Source organism: Neodiprion pinetum, chromosome 6 (assembly GCF_021155775.2).
Source record: "Neodiprion pinetum isolate iyNeoPine1 chromosome 6, iyNeoPine1.2, whole genome shotgun sequence".
Classification (NCBI taxonomy): domain Eukaryota; kingdom Metazoa; phylum Arthropoda; class Insecta; order Hymenoptera; family Diprionidae; genus Neodiprion; species Neodiprion pinetum.
In genome coordinates this window covers 5,939,867-5,958,347 of record NC_060237.1, presented here as the reverse complement: position 1 = coordinate 5,958,347, position 18,481 = coordinate 5,939,867, and the positions used below count along the sequence as shown (strand labels likewise).

Sequence of the window (18,481 nt, the reverse complement as noted above, 5' to 3'; positions counted from 1 at the left end):
TATCGCGTACACGTATACGATACAATGTGACACACGCGTCGCGTCGCGGAGCCTGGATCACGGTAGATTAAAATCGAGGAGCGACGTCGAGTGGGGAATGGGAAAACAAACGCGTCAATCTCAGCTGTGTATATATAACCGACGGGAGGAGAGGGAATAGTGGCAGATATGCCAGGTCGGTGGAGAAAAACGGAAACGGAAGGAACGTCGGGGGGAAGCCGAGGGATCGAATGGCCATTTTATCAACCCCCAGCCACCAGGCATGACCCGGTATAGAAGATATTAAGAAGTTTGCGGCGTGCGAACGGTGAAACTTTATTATGCGTCTCGTAGACTTATCGTTATTTTTTATTCACGGTGTTTTTATAGCAATCATCAGATTGACGATCGGACGTAACGTTAATATGACCAAATGTAATAGCACGATTTGTTCTTGATCGGTTGATGAGCTACCGAAAGACCTGAAATTAAACGAAGTAAATAGTTCAAGATCGAGCTGGGGAGGCGACGGAGACGAGAATGGAAAGAAGGCAAAGATAGAGCGGAAGTGGAAGTAGTCGATACCGTGCAGGGCTCGAGGGTGCCCCTTGCTTCCGGCACTTCGCATCGATCAAAGATTGAAGGACTGGAAAAAATCAAGGAGCGAATTGTTCCGTCGAGATCTCTTGCCACGGCAGTAACTAACGATTGAAAAAATGAGAAGCAAGGTGAATGGATGAGTGAAAAAATGTATATGATAATAAGAAAAAATAAACACCGCAAGGCGACAAACAGCCAATCGATAGTTTCCACCCATTGGTACTCTCTCTCTCTCTCTCTTTCTCTCTCTCTCTCCCTCTCTCTCTCTCTCTCTCTCTCTTTCTCTTTGCAGAGGCTTTGTCCGGGCACACTTCTAGCACTCTCCATTCCCGGTTCCTCTTAGTCACGCACAATAAAATAAAGAACACCGAATAGGTGCAGGTTCCCGCTTTTCCGCCTTCGCACCGTCTCTAGCTTTTTCACCTAAATTTTTTACTCCGCAGCTTCGCGCCAAGGCTGAAGAAGCGGAACGAGGGGATATTCACTCGGCGTACGAAACCGATCCTGATCCTTTACGGGGTCGAGTAATATCACCAGAGGTGGATTACAACCGTAATACGACCGTGTAATTCGCAGCGTGTAACATGGATGGAAATCCAGACGCTTAAAGACGAGAGAAGCACCAAAATTTCACTCCCTTATTTCGGCTCTTACTTGATTAAGTTTTTACTAGAAAAAAAAAAAATAAATAAATAAATAATTTAATTTTTATATAACGTTTACGAAGCAGAGAAACATAAAAAATAATCGGGCCCTATTTTTCTGTTTCGTATTTTTGTTTTAATTTCGCTGACTTTCTGATACATCCAGCTGAGAGATTGGGTCAGTATGGATGAGGTAATATTTTTGACGTTTTCAATCCGGTGTATTTGTTTTTATTTTCATTTAATCGATAAAAGAACGAATGCTACCTAATTATTTTCAGATTCTTCTGCTTTATTCGCGAATAAATTTTTTCGCACGCGCAAAGACCCAATTCTCAATATATACCTAGTCGATTCAATTTGTCACGTTTTGTCACCCTGGCTCATTTGCATTGCGTATTAAAAATTCGAGTCGTTTTACGATGATATTTCTACATTACGTATGCAAAAAGAAAAAATTGTGATTCGCGTTTCGCGCAGAACAGGGACAATGCTGTACCAATTACAAAGCTGCATCTCTTTTCACAGAGAAATGAAAAACCGACAATTCTCATACATCAATATTGTCCGTCAAATTTCGTTACCCACTAATGTCCTCTGATACATCGATTTACACCGATGTGGGATTTTAACGCGCCTCTGGACGATGCCCGGAACCGCTGTTCAACTGCGTCAAAATATTGACGACTGTACGATGAGAGGTAGCAGCAGGAGCCGTGCACCGTACCGGATGCAGGAGCAGAGCCCCTGGGCTGATTCGGTTTCGTGATATTTCATCATGGCCGCAACGAAACGTCGAGTGCTTTTACCCTCGCGGCTACTTTTACCCCGCATTATACGCACCAAGGGCTGAACAAGCACCGCGCGCGCCCCAAAAATTCTCCATGTAACGACGCTGTTTGTTTCAACCCACACCTCGTCCTCGTTTGCAAAAATGAAAATAATAACAATAATACCCTCGGTTTTAAGAGAATACCTGTGTACCTAAAAAGAAAATGTACGTAATTCGAAGAGCCGCATGTGTGTGTCGTTGTGAAACATTCTGTTAGCTCAGTTTTGTCTCAAAGTATAAACGAATTACCGTTGTATTTTCAAGTCAAATTAAGCAAAATTTTATATCAGAGTGATGTTTCGTTTTTTATCATTGGAAATGAAAGGAACGAGGGTTTGACCGTCGTAGAATATACATTAAGCCAATGGTATTAAAGCCCACTAAAGCCTGCAAAACATTCGATTTTCTACAAGGGTTACAAGTTATTTGGAAAATTTTTAAACGACGATAAAAAAAATTACGAAACTTGCAACCTACTCCAACGATTTCTACAATACGCTTGAGGATGAATAGCCTTGCCACCACACAGTCCGCATCAAAACTTAGGGACAGAGACAGAAACCGTATAAAAAATCTCTAGCATTGTGATTCGCGGCAATGACAGTGAACGTTAATTTGACAACATGCCTGCCGTGCAGTAGAAATGAATCTGAGCATATTCGACGGACGCAACAGTTAACGGTAAAATGCCGCTGATTTAGGAAAAGCTTTAATTATTATAACGTTCAAAAGGATTGAACTCTGTTGTCTTTGATCCGGTCCTAACGTTTTTGGGTTCATAGTATTCACCGTAGTCCCCCAGAGATAGAATGCAAAAGTGAAGTAACCAGTTCCTTTACAGATTCTTTCTCGTTTCCGGTGACGAGCCGATTCGCTCTGACTAAAAAAAACAACCATGCAGCTGAAGCGGACCAAAATTTTTCTCAAATAAATAAAGAAAATCAAAAAAAGAAAAAAGAAAACGAACAGAAAAGAAAAGACCGGTAGGTAATTCGCGACGAAGCGAACAAAATATTCCATCCCTCGGCACTCGCAGCCCTTTGGTGTTTTAAAAAGCCGCTCTCTGACCTCGGGTCATCGTCTGCGGACAGGGTTCGTGACGTAACTCGGAGGGTCAGGGCCTCCGGCGGAACCGGGTTGCAGCAGCCGTCTTGGCGGCGGCGGCGGTTCATCCTGGCGACCTCCCGACCTGGCGCCCTGACGGCTCGCCGCCGCTGCGGGAGGCCGCCTCTCCTCTGCCCGTGTTCGCGTATTGATTCCCCTCCCGAGCCTACTGCAGCCCCCGTTATGGGCCGCCTCTCTCGGTCCCCCGCGTTGAGGTCACGTTGGGTTCGCCGAGGAAGACGGCGCGACGACGGTGAAACCGGAGGTCCAAATTCCGCGATGAACCGGCGGACGGTGGCGCAGGGTTGGACTTTTAAAAAGAAACCTCGACGATGCTGCCGATGGGTTGCCGAGTCGAGCTAAAGATTTTTGTCATTTATTTGTACCAGCGTGTCGTCATTTTTATTCACTCAAAGTCAAATCACGTATTTCATCGTACGAAGTTTTACCTTCATTTTTTCGAGATTGAAGAAAATTTAGTAATTATTCTTTGATTGGCGGGAAATTACTACACTTTTATTGTTTTTTCTTTTTTTTTTTTCGGGAAAACATTTGCCAAATTTTGTTGCAGGAGAAATTATACGGGCCGATTACGGCGTCACAATTAACAGTGTAGGTATAAGTTGAGCTTTTTGCCAAGTTGATGATATTGCGAAATTGTGTAATGATATATTTACGATAAATTGTTGTCGAGTTTCGCCCGGGGAGCTGCTGCAACGTTATAAATTATAAGGGAAACTTTTAATTGAGCCGTGTGCACAGGTGAGTAGAGGTATGAACAAGATCGTAACTACAGGCTACATTAACAGGGTATTTTTGAAGATGTATGGAACTTATACTTGTAATCGAATTCACTGTACGTTTTGATCAATATTCTGAAATTGAGATTCACACATTCGCGTATATCTTGCACTCGAGAAGAAAAAGGTTGTGTTTGTGGCTAATTTCTGTTTTCAAACAATTTCGTTGAGCTTTAGACGAATTGATTAATTTTTTTTTATCGATCGACTAAAAGTAGAAAAAAAAAAAAAAAACTCGGAAAGAAGTAATCGATGAAAAATGTTCTGTTAAATAAACGAAAGAGAAAATACGTTTTTCTTTAAACAGTAAAGGAATTTTCGGCAAGGCACGTTCAAAAAAATGACTTTAATCTCTCCGTCCGACTCGCAGTTATTCGATATGAATTTTTCTCCCAGGCGCCTCGGTGCAAAGGAGGAAATTATGATCATAAAGGTGAGAAATGAAAACAGGGAGAGAAAAGACACGGTGGTTGGATGCACAGAATTCTTTTTTTCTATCTCTTTTCGCACATTTTGAACGCCCGTTTTTCGTCTAACGTACCGCGGTTTTGTTCGCAAAAATGTAAAAAAAAAAAAAAAAGGAAACACGCAACGAGAAACGACAAGAAGGATAAAGCCGGAGTGGATAAAACATCGGATAGCTCGTAGATTAGCGAGCACAAACCGAGTCGGTGGCAACTGGTAGTCAACGTCGAGTACGACGAGTCTAGTACAAAGCCGATTATCGTCGGACGGGTGACCCGTCATTAGCCCTATAGTTCTGCGGCGGTCGGAGAGTGAATCGGAGGATCGAGGAAGACATCTCGAGGAGATGAAGCAGCTAAATCCGGCGTAAGGTATTGTCCCGAGATTAGCAGTGGCTTATCTTCCTCGAAATATCCCCGCAGTTTCACGACTGGGTGTGAATGTGACTGGCGATTTGGTAACCGGGATTAGGCCGAAACTCGATACAGAGCCTCGAGGTGACGCGTTTCGAATCGAGGATATTATATCGCTGATATTCGACGGGGAAATCAATAATATCTTGACTCCGGTGTCCAATTAGGGGGGGGGGGGGGGGGGGGGGGGGATTTTTAGCGTTAGGTTTGAAACACCGGGCGAGGTTATAACTCACGAATCCTGCGCAATCGCGACTCGATCTCGGCAGGCAAATTTTTCTTTCCCGTGTCGTATCGGTCGCCAATATGCTTCCGAAAACAGACCGGGTACATATTATACATTATAAATTTCGGCACGAGAAAAACTCGCGGACCTCCCTTCGCATATATACTACAAATATTTGTCTTCTTTCTACGCGTCGCTCGAAGAATAATGTTTGGTGTATTAAAATATCGCGGTATTTTATAGATGGAATGGCAGCGAGAGGGAAACGGAAAGTACGGGAACAGAATGATCAGAGTACGTGCGTTATACGCGACTTTGATTTCAATGAATCGCCCCTTTGAATGAACCTACCACGCAGCTTTTAGGCGTCGAGTAATAGTCGATCAATCAAAGTCGGACCAGACGGAAAATCGGTATACGTACGTGTATAAGACGTATCTATAGTTGGACGTGACGTGGCTGTGCGCAACAGTTATTTCGTATAAAAGTAAAGATCGTTCCACAGGGTTCGGACATAAATGACGTTTCCGAATTCCAGAAGCAATAACTCTTCGCAAATTCCATTTTCGATACCATAATCGGACGCGACAGCGTCAATCGGATCAGAGAGCGAGACAATCGGAGGAAAAAAATAAGATTTGACCGCGGGCAGAACTCCGGGGATTGCCCGCTTCGGATGTCCGTTGAAAAAAAAAAACGCGCCCCTCGATCAATGCTGAAATATTGACAGGGTGTACCGCGAAAGCCGGCAGCCGAGAGACGCGAGGAGAAAAAATGTTGAAGAAATCACCTGTCGGACAAGATGTAAAACGAACTTGACCTCGTGACCTTGTTCGTTGGATGCGCGTCTTTGAAGATACGGAACGAGGCGTAGGTCCATTTCAATATCCAATTTGTTCTCCGCAATCGGAAGAATTTTTCGCAGGAGATCCGTTTTCCCGTTCGCCGTTCACTGCGGCAAAATCGGCTATGACAAGCGGATAATTGATAAGTTAATTAACGGTGTACAGAGCGGCGGATTGATATTGGAAAATATTGGAAAAGCCCGTCCGCAGCGCTGCGCTCTCGTTGCTGTACCTCGAAATTTACCAACTCGCACGTATTGCTTTTCCTTCGAACAAGCTCGATTGGCAACTCCAAAGCGGAAAGCCATTCCGCAACACAGATATGCCTGCGCACACAGTCGAGTTCGCGGCCGCGAATGAGATGAAAGAACAGCCGGGATTCGTGCGACTGGCGGTACAGTGTACAATGTGGATTTTCTTTCGACAAAAAATTGAAGGAAGCGCAGCTTTTTCATCGTTCCACCTACACTCGTCGTGCGCACAAACGCGTCGTATCGCCCATACTTATTGCCAGTCTCTGCGCGAACACACGCGCAACATGCCACTCTGTTTGTTCTCTCTGTTTTCGCACAAGCGAAACGCTCACATTTATATATGTATCGTGTTCGGCGCCAGAGAGCGGAGGAACTTTGAAAAAAGCCCGTCGACGAATCTTTGTAAATCGTTTCCCTTTCTCCGACGACAAAAAACAAAGATCAAAAATTTGCATGGAAATGCAAATTCGATACTCGAATGTTTCTTTTTCCTTTCCCGTGGGCGAAACGGGACACAGATTAGGTTTGTGGTTCGACGGTTGTACTTTTTTATTCTATTCCTTGTTTTTCTTTTCCATCTTAACCGCACAACTTCCTCCGAATACTTTCACGAAACGAGCGAAAGCGCAACTGGTGAGCTTTTCGTCAGACGGCTGGAACTTTTGCGAAGGAAAGATGAGAACGACGACTAGGAAGATATTCGCGTGGGAAAAAAACCGCTCTTTGATATTTATCGAGAACCTTGACGGTCGTCCGTCGAGCAAAGCGTAAGTGCGGACTGTTCGAAGGCGGTGAAATACGACGGCGACCCGCGGCTGCTCCGTCGCAGAATTTATGGGGTCGGGTAAAGCTGCGGAGGGTAGCGTTGGGCAAGCTGCTACCACCAGAGGAGCAAAGAGACGGTGGTTCCCCTTTTGTCGAGAGGCGGGAAAACGTGGAACTGCAATTTTCCAGGGGAAAAGGGGGGTCATTTTAACGCGGAACGACGAAATGGAACGCGGTGCAACTCCGGCTGCTGCAGCCTCGCCGATGGATCAAGGTCAAGTCGGATGAGCGAGAGGGAGAATTTTCCGCATACCTGATGTCACGGATAAATTAGGGAAATATCTGGCCAACCGGGAGGCTCCGGGCTGCGCCGTGATAATAATAGAGCGGCGAATGTAATCAAACAGATCCCTACAAAGCCAAATATACAAAGACCCCCGCTTTCGCCCCGCCTGCCGCGACTCCGAGACCCTCTCCTCGGTCCTCGTACTATCAACTCGCGCAATAATTGGCCCTGGGTCTACACGTACAGCTGTACTCACCTCCTGCAGTAGTTCTCATCCCACGGATCTCGCATTATCTATATACGGTATACACGTATAATAGTTATGACGTGGGTCTCGGCCGGGATTCAAAAGCTTCAAAGAAATTGGGAAAAATCCTGAATTCACCGTTGCGGAATTATTTTTGATTTATGTGGCAAAATAATGGTAACACTCGAATTTGATATCGCGGTGAAAATTTTTTCGTAACATTAATTCAATCTGCTATTCCAAGGTCCGATCTTTGCTTTTTTGCGAGTCCCTTTTTGCAGGTAAGAGGTTCGCTCGTTTGTCTTGAAGGATGTGTTTTTCGTCCCGGTATTTTTACTTGCGGTATTTTTTTTTTTTTTTCTGCTTCCTCCTCTTTTGGCTAGCCGTTAATTTTTAACCCGTACTTTCACTCCTCCGGCGATATTCTACACGTTGCCGAAAAATTTTCCTGCGACAGCAACGTCGCATGAGGATGGAGAACGGAGCTACGCCTGAATACTTGCCGCGTGATATGGAAAAAGCTGCATCTTTCACGTCCGCATTGGGCAAATCAAGATTCTGCACGTTCGAGTAACCCCTTTTGAATAAAATAATCAGTGTTTGGTCTGCGTTTGCAGAATCTTTGCCCCGTATATACATGCAAGTATATAATAATCGTACATACCGCATATACGGCAGGAAAAGCGGTTTAAAAACAGACCGAGGGAAAAGACTAAACGGATTTTCTTTACAGGTTTTATTCAACGATTATCTCAAAGGCTCCGTCGCATCGTCAGGGAGTAGATACTGCGAGGCCAGAAATTGAATGATATTACATACAATCTCGAGAGACGAGTATGTATACCTACGCCTGTGAAACGACCGTCACGAAGGAAAGAGGAAAAATTCGAGATTACGAAATTTCCTGTATTATACCCAACGTGGCTTACCAGTCGTTAAGATTTATCGTCGGTCTGTACGAAGCAGAGTTTTTGAATCATTTTTCCGTCGACTTGTTATACGGCTCTAATTTACCTCATCCTCGGTTTGGCATAACTCACGCAATTCTCCCCGGAACGCGAACCGCAGACAATCGCCAACAGGTCGCTGAACATGCTCGCCGTTAAATTACCATAATTTTCACGATTCGGGTAGATATTTTTTCTACTTTCTTTTTCGCGCGGAGCTCTCATCCCTTCTGCAGCCCGGAGGCACAATATTGTACTCGCCGATTTCCTTGAAGATTTGAAAAATCCTTGCGAACCTTACGTATAAATACATATTGTATATACGCATATATTATAAGCCTAGTGAAAAATGCAAAACGTGTAGAGATATAGCCGCCACGCACAAGGTCGGACCGAAAGTTATTATCGGAAAATCAATCACAAGTGTGGTGTATTATGTATACATATATGCGGATGAGCGGATGAGCGGAGCCCCCGTTCCATACATATATACGTATGTATTAGAGTATATATATACGTATATTTTTTATATATTCTCACTTGTTGAATATCGGAAAGTGAATAAATTGGCTTGGGCTTGGGCTGCCGGTGCAGGTGGAGAGAAAAGAGAGAGGGAGAGAGAGAGAGAGAGAGAGTGAAGCCCGCGGTCGATCGACCAACGGCTACGCTTCTTGCCGAACTAAATTTAAAGTCAGCGATTATCCCGCTCAAGGTATAATGCGCCATGGCGCTTCGGACGACTGGTTTTACGTCATTTTAAAAGCGGCTAAATAGTCCCACCCGTCGAGCTTCACGGGCAATTAACAAGCGGGGCGGTTCACCCTTGCATACAAGAGCTCCTCGCCTGCTCAACGAGGCAAATTTTACCGGGCACTTTCCTTCCATTCGGTCCGTTGTCATCCTTCTTCTCCGCAGACGAATATTGCGGGCTTAAGAAACCAGAGAACTGGGTAGTAAATCACTGCTCGTCTCTCACCTTCGCAAACCTTTTCACATCGTTGTATCATTTCCGGAATTCGATGTAATTTTGCTTGTAGGATCGTAGGGCGAATCTCAACTCGGGGCAAAGAGAAGTGGGAAAATCAAAATGCGGATGGTAATCGTTGAATCTCCAACTTTTTACTTTTCACCTCATCTTCCAGCTCGGCCACTTTGCCCCTCTGTTCGTAACAGTCGGCAAAACTTGAGAAAATATGAAGAGAATCTTCGAACCGAGACTTTTTTTCTTATAAATTTTACATGATTTAAGAGTCAGCGAGGCGACGTGAAAGTTTCTCGAATGGTGTTGTTACCAACTCCTTTATGGGAGATCATTGACTGAATGTGAAAGAAAAAAAAAAAACCCCCAGACGTAATACGAAACGTATATATTACCATATTCGATACCGCAAAGAGATCTTCTAACGTGGCAATGAAGTCTCGAGTGAATTTTGCAAAGCTCGTCAATTGAAACGAGGTTGAACGAATTATACCTTATACGCAAAACACAACGCAAATCGGCACAGCTGGTACCAATGACGCTAAATTTCAACTGTATCGCGAATCCTAGAAGCTGCAAAAGAGTCCCGGGTTTATACTACGGCGCATAATGTCAATGACGGTGAATGAAATAATCACGAAACCGACTCCTCGCTTTAAATCGAACCGTAGAACTTGGCCTGTTACGTATCAACTACGAACGTCCACGCGTGAAACGTAAATTCGTGTAATTCGAACCGCCTCTGTCCACTGCTATGAGATACTTTGAAAGCGTAATTAACTAATTACAAAACTCTCGTATATGCCTTCGAGAATTATCATAAATCCTGCAGGGTCGTTAAGAATTTGACAGTAATTCTAAACAAGAAGATCGTCTTCAGGGTGAGACGGCGAGATACGAGAAGGAGATAATTTTAGAAACTTCTCATTACCGTGCGACGAAACTTACATTAGCTCGCGATGTTTCTCCGCGCTCCGATCCCGCGAAAGCCAGGCAGACCTTGGAACATATTATATCAAGCCGTGTTACGGTGCTCTGAAAAGCGGCTAACTCGGTTGCTTGAGGGATGTTCCTGGATATATACGAGATTCAAGATTGACACCGAACACGGGAAGCAAACCCTTGACGTAGCCGATTTGGATGAAGGTATTGCCGCTGTTTCGCTATCCGAGGCCGCATCTTTCCGGCCAATTTAATTTATTGGCGAGTCGGTCAATGGTCCGCGATAGCGGCACACTTCACTTCGAGGCTACGACTGCAAACTACGACTGAAAGGACGGACGTTCGGATCGCCTCGAGCGAGACTAGCTTACCGTGTTTCAAGTGACTTCGAATAAATGAGACTTCGCGACCTCGAATAAATTCAAGTGAATTTACGTGGCTCGAAGTGATTTCAAGACAGGCACACGCGTACCTCAAGCAAATTCACACCGTATCCTCAAAGTAAATCCGTACACGCGACTTCGCGTTAACTCAAAGGACTTCTCCCCGAGTGCAGTATGTCAGACTTAAATTATGTACAACCTCTTGAATTATCAGTGTAGAATAGAATTTTCATCAGTTTTACGTAACGAAACTACAGCTGCCGGGTCAAGTGCAGGCATAACCGAGGGTAGATAAATATATGAAAAATAACAGCTGAAAGCAAAAATCGTTACACCGAGAGCCGTTGGAATTGACGATCGATGAAACGTTATCACGAATCGGAAAATATACCTGTGTAGGTAAAGTTTCATCACCCGCGGGAAAGGAGTCCATTTGACTTGTGCATTTGAGCCTGTGCAGCGGTGCAGGAGTATCCCCCGTGTGACAGCTAATTCACCCAGCATCCGATATGATCCGCCGAAGTAGGGCAGAAATGGGTTGCACGAGGGTGCTGCAGTAACCTTAATGCCAGACCTTCGATTCATGCCCCGATACGTATATGCATACGTGTATGTATAATGTGGAAAACGGGTCGGGAAATAGGGGAGTGAAAATTCATACGGTAGCAGCCGAGACGCACAGGTGGCACGGGTTTAATGCATGCATGTATAGAAGCGTGTTAAGCCGTGCAGGGCTGGCAGGAGCGAGTCAAGGTGAAGAAGGTGCGCGAGAGCCGTTGCAATATTTCGAAACTGATACCAGGAGCTGCGTTAAATATTCAGTCCAAAGTGGCTCGGGGCAGTTTCGGCCAAATCGGGCCGAGGGGTGAAAGTTCCGGCTCCGATTCCTGCGGCGCTCATCTTGTTTCGCGAACGATGTTGGAACAGCGGTTGTACAACAGTTACGAAGGTACATTTTCCAGCGATCATTATCATCGTCATCTAATTCCAATTAACCAGCGACTCGGTTACCGGGAAATTTAATCTTCCCGCACCAGCTGAGAGATGCAAATTCGTCGCACGCCCCGGTAGATTACGCAAACGTTTCGCAAGTCCGGGCATATTTGCTTCTAGTTAACCATACTCCACGTCCGACAACTGCACAACTGGTTGACCTACGTAAACAGGGAATCTAGCCATCCGGTTTACGCGACATCCCTTAGCTGCCTGGGTTTCAGCTTCAATACACCTCGCGATTTCGCGGAGAAGCAAGATTTTGGAATTTCGCGGATTGGGAGGATCCAGAGTCGAGCCAAAGCAAGACGAAAGTTTTCACGTGGATGATTGGAGCAAGGTGGGTTTTGGAGTATCGTGGGGAGGTTTATCGGATGCAAATATTAAAAGCGAGCAACCATAGCGCACGACTAGGGAATAATTGCTGTATACAAGCATCAAAGGAAAACTAACGTACCTTGTGCAAGAGTTGAAACATTTTTATTCGATGTGATACGGCAATTTCAACGATCGAAAATCTGTCTAATAAGCGGCACTCCGATGTCCGCCAGTGAGTAATAAAACGATATACGAGTTTTGCACGGACCGCAAGTTAATCATACGGAAAGTTAATTACGAGGGGTAGCCGGGATAGCTACAAATACATATTCAACCTCGGCACACGTTCGTCCAGTTTATATGATATAAATTACATAGCCAGCCGAAGCGAGATAAAAAAAAAATAAATGTCCGACACCGATAAATTGATTTGCGAATAGAACAATCGCATCGAAGCTTTATGTGATTTTACATTTTTCACGACGATTATTCGATTCGTACTAATTTTGAAAGCGCCACGGCGCGCAGACATTTCGAGCAATTTTCAAAGCTGGCCGTTACCTCGTGCAAATTTGAAGTCTCGTTGAATTCTCCTACCGATACTCGAACGGAATTCAACCGGTTAACGATAAAATTAAACAGAGAAAAAGGATCTTCGGTTTCGAGAGCAAGTTCTCGGGCAAGTAAGCTGATGTATATTCGGGAAGCCGTCCGTGATGTAAGGAAATAAGGAGTGTCAGAACTGAAGACCGATTATCCCTCAGTCTGCGTATATTCAAGATTGCGTCACATAGATCACCTAAATTGTTTACTAGAGGTTACTTGTTTATTTCCGTATATTCCAGTTGCCGAAAATGCCAATTTGTGCAGCCAAAGTAGCAAAAATAATACTGCAAACGCTCGAGGTCAAAATTGGATATGTTTTCTAGATTGTTTAATTAAAGCGTATAGGCACTGTTTCACCTCATTTCCTTACATCGCGAAGACGTTTTTGTCCCGCGATTCGGAGTCGGCAAAAGTAGAATCGACGAGAACCAGAGGATCCGAGCGTTCGGGGATGGCAACCTGTGAAAACGACGCGTGAATGAGCGCGAAGCGAAACCCACTCGAGGCTGATTCTCTTGAGCGTTTGCAACAACTCCGTGAGAGAACCGCAGCCGACCTAAGCGACGTTTTATCCTCGGCAGTTGGCTCGGTGGCTGGACAAACGAGAGACGAGCAGTAAATCTCTAGTACTTGGAACCCTCGAGCAGTGGAGCATCGACGCTTGAAATTTCCAAGACCTGCAGGTTCGCCGCGTCGAGAGACTTCTTCCCGAAGGAGCGCAGCGCGAGGAAAACAGAGCGGCGACCCCTTTCGCTCGCGACTCGGTTTAACGAGACAACTTTGCACCGGTTTGCATGACCGTAATTAATGCGAGCCTCCTCTCATCCACGTCAAACAATACCCACCCAAACTCGGCCAAAATCACCGGCCGCAATTCATCGCTCCAACTTCCAAAGCCAGCACGGAACCAGCCTCGAAAACGAGACGGCCACGGCCCGCAGTCCTAAATACACTTAATTCCTTCGGTCTAGGCTGGTTTCCCGGCTTCTTTGTTCCCGCGAGAACAGAGCCGTCTGTCGGTATGAACGCCCGATCGATTACCCGAGTCGAGAAAAATTCATTTCAATCAACTCGGCGGTCGGGAATCATTGTACGGATTTAATTTCAAGCGATGGCTTTCTACGGCGCGAAATATTGCAAACTTATTGCCCATATCGCGTGATCGCGAAAGACGATCGAATCGTCTGAAAAATATCCGCCGAGACGTTTCTCCATTTTCCATGATACTTCGTTCCTTCCTCTATTTGAGAGGGAAAACTCGTCTCTGTCACGATAGCTTAATGCTTTCTTCGACCGTTAGAATGTCTCCATCACCTCCTTGTCAAATGTGTAAGCTAAAGATTTTCCCGAATCACGCGACGTAAATGCGCACGGCCGATGATCGAATGCTATCACGTTATGATAACAAAAACTTGATTCCATTTATGCAAAGAATTCCATCCTGAACTTGAACCAAAATCAAAATATACGTTGAATAATTAATTAAATTCTGGCGATTAAATAACTCTGATAAAGGGTAAATCTTGGGTCAGAATTTCAAACGAAGGGATCCGTTTCATTCCGTAATGCACTAAAGTCAGTTTGTAAATAAAATCCTCCTGTATTCAAGATGATTTTACGCATTTTCCTATAACTTCCTTTCGAACTCGTCTATATTTCATTGTTCAGAAATACGCTGCGCAACAATTATATACCGGTTGCGTTGAAGTCTGAGTTAAGTTTGCGCGGTGGCAGCGAAACCTAATTAACAATCAGAGTACTGGAATCATCAAATGTACACACGGAGTCAAACTTATTCAGAAAACTGTGGTCATAAGACAACTTTCTCGTTGGTTGTCACATATACACGCACACACACACACACGCACACACAAAACGTCGAGTATCGAGATGAAATAAGGAGTCATCTCCTCGGGGGTAAAAGTTAGTCAGAGGATAAGTGATCTTTTGTCAATAACAAGAGAAGCGTCGCGGCCCGAGACAACAACAATATAAAACATGTACGTATTGTTTGCGGTACAGGATTATTTGCGGCAAAAAAATTTGTAAATGCGGTGGTACAAAATGTTGATAATAATCCAAGCTGGTCAGGAATTTTTCCCAACCATTCTATTACATCTCCTTTTATCATTTTCCCACTTCCCTAACACAGCGGCACGATTCCAACGATAAAAATTTAACCGTCAAACTAACAGCTATGGATCGCGTAAAACGAACGAAAGCTCATTCAAGTCCCCGGCGAGTAACCGGCTCATTGTGTTTTACAATGGGTTGGCGGATAAGAAGAAGAAAAAAAAGGACACAGGGATCAGTCTTTTACGACAAGCGGAGGCCCATCGTCACGGATTTGAAGGGGAAAAATGGCAAGCAATGCCAACAAGACAATTTTGAAAAAGGATGAGGTGTACGTGCCGAGTTCATCGGTGAGAACGCACGTGGGATGATCAGGTCTTGCCAGGGAACCAGGGCGAGTGTAGTTGGACTGCTAGGGGTGGATATTGATTCCGCCAACTCCGGCGGCCCGCATGAAGAGAGCCGGTCCGGGGTGTAGTGCCCATGCCAAGTCAGCCTGGTATTACACCTATATACAGCCGTACCAATGCTGCCAGAGTTGTGTGTCGGCCGGCAGAAGTATACGGGAGTTCGTATCCACGGGCTCCTTTACGCACTCCAGGTCACGGGGTCAAACCTCAGGGGCGCTCGCCTTTTCTAACCGACAGTCCTCGGCTCTGCGCCCCTGCTTCGCCTCGTCCACCTCTCTCTTATTTCGCGGCGAAAACACCGGCGATGGTAGTCCGAAAATAGGCGTCGGAATGAAAGTTCCACTTCCGGATGTGAGGAGCTTCCAATGGGAGGCTTCCGAGCCCAGCTTTGCACTCAAAGTTGAGTTGCTTATGCTTGGACACAGACGTCCGGTCAGATTGATTCGACTTAACGCTCTCCGTGCTCTTCTCTGCTGCTCCTCCAGCTGCTGCTGCTGCTGCTGCTGCTGCGCAGTCACCGCACAAAGCAGGCATTGTAACGCGCGTCTACATAATTGAGCGACTCTCATACCAGGGCTACATGACAAAAGTTCAACAGTTCCTGTCCTCGTGCCGTTCTTCCATGCGCTACATGTCGGTCCTCACACTCTCATCGCTCGACGCTGCCTAGCCAGCCACCCTGTTCCTGGTCCTTGCATGGCATCCGGATCGCCGTCTTCTCGGAAGAACATGAGAAGGGTTTCTGATGTGCGCGGTACTTGATTAAAGAAACATCAGAATCGATCGCCGACGGCGAAGTAGGAGATTATTAGGAAGACCCGCGAAGTTGCCCACGGTTGGTGATTTCATTGTCTCCGCGTCTCTCCGGTATGACGAAAAGGTCGGGTTCGTTTTGCCAATTCATCGACCGAACCATCGCTCATGTCCTTTCTCATTGTTACTCGTCAGACGCAATGAAAATGAAAATGAAATATTCCACGAAACAATGCCAACTGGTATCGTTACGCACACTGACAATCGCTGCCCGCTGTGGCGTGTGATTTGAATTAGTCCGAAACCAATAAAGGCCTTGAGTCTAGACCACCGCTCTTTCTGTATATAACCAATTAAGTCTTGTTGTCCGTGAATTCGAATCGCTCGGAATTAACTGTCCCTTCTTCTAATTTCACTTGATCTCCACGATGTCTGTATTACCGTACGATTTTTTACTTCGTCTGATGGGTAAACGTATGAAAAGTTATCACCATACCGTGCAAGGCGTGCTCCAGATTTGTCACAGCTGGAACATTTCGTCGATTTATCCGGCTATAAATTCACTTCCTATCCTTGAGAGTCTTGGCGAGCTTTGGCACCGTTGTCTTGGCTCCTTGTTCTCCGGAAATTTTCAAGCCAGTACTTCGGATGTTCATAATTTAAAAAATTTCCTGGCAATCCAATTCTGACTCTTCTTTCATACGATCCTTTATCTCGACAGTAGCACAGCGACTTCGCCATCTCCGGTCATATAGCGAATGCTTTGCGTAAGTTGGAGGGATACGCCACCGGATATTCAAGCACCGCAATGACGACCCATTAGGATGAAGGTTGCTTCAGGCGACACGTGCCAAATTGATATTGTCCCTGTAATACAGGTCTTTCGTGACAGAAACCAGCTCGTGGCTGGTCGATTACACAATATTTAGGATTGCGCTGAAGTTTGTTGGTAATAGGACAATGCGGGCTAAGGGATGTATACAAATTGCGTTACACTGATGGAAATGGGAGGCGAGGGAGATCCTGACAAAGAGACGACATGCGGTAGGGGAAATGGGTCAGAGAGCAAGGGTCGTGCGATTGTTTTTCGGTTTTTTTATCATAAAATACTTTCACGCAGTGTTCGAATGAATTTTTCTGTGGCAAAGTTTGGCAAAATAATTTGATCGCTCAGAAACGTCGATCTGTTTGAAACGAAATGAATGATTTTCTAATGAATGAAAACAGCACGGCCATCGACCTGGCCGCAGTTATCCGAATAGAGGGTAAATTGACTAGATCATACGAAACGGGGATGAAATCCAATAATAAGGTAAGCACAAGGCGAATTGTTTATAACGATCTTCCGATTCCTGCAGGTCTGGGAAGGTTTCGCTTGAAATTTGGGGTGCGATACGGAGGCATGCTTTCCGTGCATGGTGACTGACCTCACGGGTTCAAAATACGTGTTGCCAGCGATAAAGAGCAAGTTTCAATGATCTGTCGTTAGTCAGGGATTACATTCCGCAGCAACGTACCGGGATAATTATGACCCAACTTAGATCTCATAATGCACTGAAACATCAATCAGGTGCTGCTTGGTTGATCCTCCCGCTCGAATGGAGTTGGGATCTGGGTTTTGTGACAGTTAGATCTTGGAAACTCTTTAGTCCGGCGAATGGATTCTACACGGTTCCAAACCTATTGGTAATAATGGGGCTGCCGTAGAGTCCAAAGTATTCGGTTTCCATTGGCGAACACAAAGAGACCGTAAGCGTCCTCGAGGGAGTCTTCGCAGTAAATACAAGCCACCCCCGGCACGAGTATCCGGTAAATTAGTCATTAGTCGCCTGCTCAGAGGCACCCTTATAATTAGTGATCATCTAACAATTTCCGAGTCGGTAGGCAAGCGATATCAGGATCGCGATAGAGGATGACAGGACAGTGAGAGCTTGTCAGCGGAATGGTCGATTCTATTTTGTGTCGCTTTTAAAAGCCCCGAAGAATCAAGTGGAAAAATCACCCGTCAGTCTCCTGCATGATCTCGCCCTAATCATCATGAACCTCCATGTGTTCAGCACTGGTAGTCGGAATCCGCACTAAGATACTCACAATCAGTTGCACAACTTGTCAATTGAATATTCTTTTCTTCAAATGAGTCCAAAAGGAGGAAAGAAATATCTCCGTTCCCGACAGAAACTAATCGTTATTTTATAATTTGTTAATTAAAATGTGATAATTGTTGGACTGGCGAGGAATATCACACCGTTTTCAATGCGATGAAGAATTTTCTAGCCATTGAAAACAGCGAGGTCATGGACTTGGACACAGCCATCTCGAATGTAGGTGAATTGACTAAGCAAAATAGGTGAAATTCATTATGAAATGGCAGAACTCGTTCCACCGAATCAAAGAATCAGATGCATGTCCCGATGCTGGATGATTTTTGGATTTCTACCTTCTGCTGTCAGATAACCGTTACAGCCGTGGACTTTGTTTTGCGTGATAAATTGCGGTGTTCAAAGTTGTCAAAAAACATCGATCAGTTGGTTTTGTCGTATTCGGATCTTGGAGGTTCAACTTGAGCCGAAGGACAACGGACAGAAGGTTGTTCGGAATGGATTCTAGACGTTTCTCA

General features: G+C 45.1%; 2 protein-coding genes across 7 annotated transcripts in view; both read right to left on the bottom strand.

Moving 5' to 3' along the window:
* Positions 1-16,427, bottom strand: part of TpnT (Troponin T, skeletal muscle) — an 82,516-nt gene extending 66,089 nt beyond the window's left edge. For all 3 annotated transcript variants that reach the window (XM_069137232.1, XM_069137234.1, XM_069137233.1), the window contains exon 1: positions 16,424-16,427. The gene's annotated coding sequence lies outside the window, so the exon portion shown is untranslated. The remainder of the gene's footprint in view (positions 1-16,423) is intronic.
* Positions 1-18,481, bottom strand: part of LOC124221410 (uncharacterized) — a 99,871-nt gene that overhangs the window by 5,322 nt on the left and 76,068 nt on the right. The window lies entirely within an intron of this gene.